The following is a 6,304-nucleotide window of genomic DNA, read 5'->3' on the forward strand; positions in this document are numbered from 1 at the left end:
ACAACAGCTTTCTGAAGATGGAAACAAATACCCCCTTTTACAACTTCGGTGAAGCGTTTAACAACTTAAGTATATGTTTTTCACAACTCAAGTATAATCGTAAGCTAACGGGTCCCTTGTATGTTTGTACCCTCGTTGGAAACGTGTTTAAGATCGGGGAGAAATTTTACAACTCCAGTGTATGGCTTAACAACATTATTTTAAATTTTTACAACTTTAGTATCGGTATTCACAACAGTTTCCTCGAGATGGGGGAAAAAACCCTTTTCACAACTTCGGTTAACCTTTTAACAACGTCAGTATAAGGTTATCACAGCGCAGGTATACCTGTTAACCACCTGGTTTACAGGCGTGCTTACGCCCTCTTTAGAAACGTGTTTACGGACTAAACCCACTTCAATATGCATTCCCAACAGCATTTCCAATAATGACTAAACCCACCATATTACAACTTCAGTAAACCATATAACAACCCCTAAATAACGTTTCAACAACTCGAGTAAAAGTTTAACAACTGTCATAAACAAAATGATCAGTAATACCCATTTTTTAACTCAGTTCAAATGAAGTTCATATACGATGATCATACTTAAAAACATAAAACATAAGGCAACAATATCAAACATGAATAATAAGGGGACTCGTCTTGCAACTTCTGTCATTGTTAACAACACAGTTAAAGGAAATAACAACTTCAATATAGGTATTTTCCTATAACCAGATCCTTCCTGACAGTATTTACAATCAGTGATAGGCTAACATTAATATTTCATCCCCACTTAATGTTTTCTTGTCACTGACATCAAAATACACATTTCACTGACTATGTGTGACTACGATGTCGACTTCCACATGACACACCCTTCATCCAAAAAAATATGAAGAGTTGCAAAATATTTACAAGCCACAACAAAAAATAACCTTTACAAAATAAACCCACCGTGGACTACCAATTTTAACTTGAGTTGGATTTCTGCATGTTCTTTTACTATGCCCAGGTTCATGACAATGTCCACAGTGGTAAATCTTCCTGTTTTGGAATTGGGATTCCCGCCTCCTAATTCTTGGCCTTCCCGAAGGTCTACTAGTTGTAGGTGGGTATAGCCACACTTGGTTTCCTATATTTTGCAGCATATAATCATTAGGATTAGGCCTGTCAATGTCACTACTGGAATCATGGTGTTCCCATAAATCTTCTCTTCGGATGTTATTTTATAACAGTCCTCCACAAAATCATACACATTTGCATGAACACCCTTATTGCAGCACAAGCGTGTGGACACGGAATCCCTGTCATTTGCCATGCAGCACAAGTGCATTCATGTGACTGAACATTGACAATAAGGCTCCACGCGAAGTATGTACACAGACCCTGCCACCTCATAAGGTTCACCATGCATATGAATCGATCTAGCCACATTTCCATCACTTTTCCATCAATGTTTGGACCTACACCATTTCTCCAGTTCCTCATTGCCACACTTGTTGCGAACATCTTCCTTGCAACCTTCTCACGATGTTCATGAATAAGTTGGGCAACATTATGCTGCCTTTCCTTTACAATCCAAGCATTGAATGACTCACAATGTTCGTTGTTATGTTATCCCACCGTTTATATGCAAACTTGCTCATTGCCCACTTATGAATATCACCATGATTGTTAAGCCACTGAAGTAACTGAGGACTAAATTTCCATCCTGTCATTGCCTTATCAAACTCAACGTTAACCCTTGCATATGCAATGTCATCAAGCAACTTTAATCCAACTTCCTTACTAATACCACTAGTTCTCCTCCTACCTCTGTATAATTTATTCATTTCAGAGCTGAATTTTCCTTCACATGTCTATAACAGTATGCATGACGGTCACCTCCAAATATTGCTCCAACAGCTCCTATTATTGCATTGTGACGATCTGACACAATAATTAATTGGATTGTACCAACTATCTGTTTTATCATGTTTAAGAACCATGCCCACTCCTCATAAGTCTCTCCTTCACAATAGCATACGCGAATGGTAACAATTCATTGTCCGCGTCATATGTGAGGCTGATAGCAGTGTTCCCCTATATGGTCCACTCAAATGTTCCATCTATGTACAGTATATGTCTTGCCCCAGACAAAAACCCTCTATATGCAACAACCATATGCTATGAAAACACGCTCAATATATTTGTTAACAGTTGCTACCCATTCAGCTACCGTCTTCTCATCGGTTTCCTTCAATCGTTGACATATCCATGGTATCAACATGTATGACTGTTCAGGCCTCCCTTGTATTTCCTCTAATGCTTTTTCCTTAGCCCTATATGCTTGCTTATATGTCAACTTCACACCATAATCCCTTCCCAGGTCCTCCTTATTTCATTTGGACGCTTTTCAGTGTGATCCCTTACCTCCTCAAATAATTGATGATGATCAAGCTGCTCTTCTACCATGTGTAACTTGCATCATCTCTTGGGCATTATGCACATGTTTCATTACTGAGTCGAGTTACAACAAGGAAAGGACTTCTCTTCGCAGCTACTCTTGCTATTATCCGTCAAGGACAACCTTCAACTTTGCATTTCACATGCACACATTCCTCACAATTGTTGACATATTTGTACTCGAAGTTTCTCTACAATACTAAACTATATACTGCCTTTCTGAATTCTGTGGCATTTGCAAAAGTTTGCTTCTTTCCTAACAACAATTCCTTCCACTTCACAGCATTCATCTCGGGCATTGGTGTTGGTGCAGCAATCTCTACTGTACTTACTAGCCTCACATGACATCCCCCCACCGCCTTCTCTTACACAGTCACCCCCATTTTCATCACAAACTGTTCCGTCCATATTATTCTCCCTACTTGACAAAAAACACATTTGTTGTGACAATCCCAAGTAATTGTCAATGCGGCATGCATAATACAACTTTTGTTAGCAAAATCACAACAACAATAACAAATACAACTAAAATAACCATAAAAAAATAAGTCTCACATTTGTGGATCATCCATTATCTTTCGTGTACTCTCCTTCAATGCTAGATACACATGTGCACTAGTGTCATTATACTGAAAAAGATTATCAACTTCACTATCATCACCAATCTACTAATGCCTTATTATCGAGGCTCACTGTATATTTCATGTCCAAATATTAAATCTATATCAAACCATTCCAATATCATTAACCTCAACTCTTCATATCTTATCCCCTGTTTTATCGTTCTAACTCTCACACTCCCACCATTGTATCTCATTTCACCTTCAATACTATTAACAAGTTTTCCACCAAGATGAAAAATCAACGCAAGTGTCTTTGAATATGTTGACCTAATATTGCAACTCATTCTGCATTATACCCTGCAACAACAAGGAAATAGTTCATCACAATGTCATCTCTGTAAAAAGGATATTTCATAAACCCAACACAGCTACTTTCAAAGTTAACAACTTCAATATATCGTTTCACAACTCCACTTTAACTATTAATAACACCCTTCACAACCTCATTACATGGATATTCAGCCTATTATATACGTGATCATCGCAGCGCTTCTTCCAATTTCCCTCAGCTACCATCTGCTATTCCAAAAAACAGATCATTATAAACCCCGTCCCAGACTAAGCTAACTCTATCACTCACTACACTACCCGACTCATACGTTTCATTCCCACAAGTTAAAAACAACAACCATACCTCCAGATGAATCAACTTACGATTGCTGTAGCATCGTCTCCCTTTTAGCTGACAAAACTAACTTGGCCAGAACCCTAACCTTATCTAACAGTAATCAGCTCATTTGTTCAGATTAATGACCATTCTCACACCTAAAAAAGAAAAACCAACACCCCAATATGAAGAACGTATGCCTTACGTAATGCCACCCTTACCTACTCTAAACCCTCAACGCCACATACAGAACGCAGGACCACCAAAATGAAAAACAGACCGCAACAGTCATGCATGGAGGATGAAACAGTCATATGATTCCAAAAAAACACTTACCCTTTCGAACCACCACGTTTTCGTTACCTTCGACCTGCTGGAACGCGCACGTTTCTCTCCTCCTTTCCTTCCCGCCTATCTTCCTTCGGTGTGCGGCTTATTGTGGTGCCCATGTGGTGCCCACGCTTTGTAATGGGTGAGGGCGGTTTGGTCTTTTTTGTCTAAGAAAATAATCCCAAAATGGTCTGCTGGTACCAAAACGGGATTACTGAAATTCGGCGGACGTTTTTGGGCTTTTGGAGTTGGAGGTGCATTTTTCTGGCATTTTCCCTTTTCATTATTTGAATATAACAATTATATTGTTTAAAATAAAATTTTAAATATATTATTAAAAGTAAAATATAATCCACGATTTTTTCAATTTTATTGATTTTACTAATAAACCGAAGTCCGACCAAATGTTTAACTAGACACTAATACTCTACTTGGTCCACCATTTTACCCCTAAAATCAAAGTAGACAATTGAAAAAGAACCAAACACAACACTAAAATACGTGGGATTTTATGAAATTAAGTTTATTAAAAAAAATTAAAAGCAACCGGTGAGTTAGCTAACGCACTCGCGAATCCCCGTCTCTCGATGCAGCTTCAGCTCCATCATTCAAAGCCTCAACTCGCTTCCTAACCAACTGACCTTTCTCCGATTCCATCAACTCAGTGACTCGCTCTTCCACTTCCACCGCCTCACCCATCCACCCTCCGACGACGACGACTCGCGCATCCACAACGCAATCTTCATTTCCACCACCATCATCACCCTGTTAAACCTCTGTTCCGCGTACAGGGGCCACGCCACCATCGGCACCCCAGCGACCAGCGCCTCCAACACCGAGTTCCACCCGCAGTGGGTCACGAACCCGCCCACCGACCCGTGATTCAGTACCTCAACCTGCGGTGCCCATTTCTTCACCACCATAACTCTTCCTCTTGTCCGATCCATGAAACCCTCCGGAAGCAAGAAAACCCAGATCTGGGTCAACCTGCGACGATACTGCGACACTCTGGGTTTTTTCCGACGGTGGATTCCTCACTACCCACAAGAATCTCTGGCCACTCCCCTCTAATCCACGAGCTATTTCATGCAATTGCTCTCTTGAAAACAATCCCAAACTCCCGAAAGACAAAACACGACGCTTCTCTGAGGCTGTGAATCTAGCCACTTAAGACATTCATGCTCTGCAACTTTTCCTTTATCACGAGAATCAAAGGACCCACCGGATAAATGGGCGGGCGTTGGACCATCCAGTATACAAAACCCATCAAAAATTGCCCGAGATACTTGTCTTCCAGAGCTTCAAATGTGTTAACAATAATACCAGCTGTTTTGCGTGCTAGAACCGAGCATTTCAAGAATTCTTCGTAAGCGAAATCATTCCGTTCAAGCACTGGTTCAGGCATGTCCTCGCCGGCTATCGGTGGAAGGCCAGGAATATTGAGATGGGTATCGATTTCTTTGAGGCTCTTATCGGTGGTCCGGTGGATGGTTGGGAGGTAGAGGAAGGTAACGAGGTTGCTGGCACTAGTGGTGAAGAAGTAATAGGTAGGAATGTTGAGTTGAAGAGAAACAGAGATAGCTTCAGAAGCAAAGAAATCTACAATAAATGCGATAATGGCATGAGTTTTAGAGATGAAATAAGAGCTTGGTGGAGATTGGGGCTGTTAAGGCGAAGAATCTCCAAGATTTCCTTAGGCGGCGTAGAAGGAAGAGGAGGAGACACGGGAGGGAGTTGTTCGAAGACGATGTGAGGATCAACGGAGGTAGAGATGGCGGCGACATAATCGGCAATAGAGGGGTTGGGTGGTGAAGGAGGAGGATGGTGATTGAAAGAGAAGGTCGGAGGGACAGTATAAGCTTGCTTAGCTCTACTATGGGAACCAAGTGTCCCCACTGCATTTGGGGAAACAGAACTACCGCCTCTTTCATCTCCAGTTGCCGCAAATGCACAATCTAGCTCTGCATCAATGCAATTATGTGCGCGATATTCTAGCGATTTCTATTAAATTTCTTTTGCACAGTGCGGATGACCAAAGGCCGATTATGTTACTGCGTGTTATACTAAATATAAAAACTAATTAAAAATTTTAAATATAAAATTTTAATTTCATTTTATTTTTTAATTTATAATGTATTTTGAAAAATATTCCTATTGATTATAAGATATTTTCACCCCAAGTACAATTTCAATTTATAATGATTAAATAAAAGTATCTAAGAAAGTCAATGCACATTTGTCCCAATAATTAATTTAATTAATTTTTTCAAACTCTTAGATTAATTATCTACTCTTATCTTAGGATTGGAGGTC

General features: G+C 40.1%; 1 pseudogene; it reads right to left on the minus strand.

Moving 5' to 3' along the window:
• Positions 1–2,635: 2,635 nt before the first annotated feature.
• LOC114740541 (UDP-glycosyltransferase 88A1-like) lies at positions 2,636–5,922 on the minus strand (annotated as a pseudogene).
• Between the last annotated feature and the right edge of the window lie 382 nt (positions 5,923–6,304).

The sequence above is a fragment of the Neltuma alba genome, unplaced genomic scaffold (genome assembly GCF_004799145.2).
Source record: "Neltuma alba isolate B1F8T4 unplaced genomic scaffold, ASM479914v2 tig00003180_pilon, whole genome shotgun sequence".
NCBI classification, from domain to species: domain Eukaryota; kingdom Viridiplantae; phylum Streptophyta; class Magnoliopsida; order Fabales; family Fabaceae; genus Neltuma; species Neltuma alba.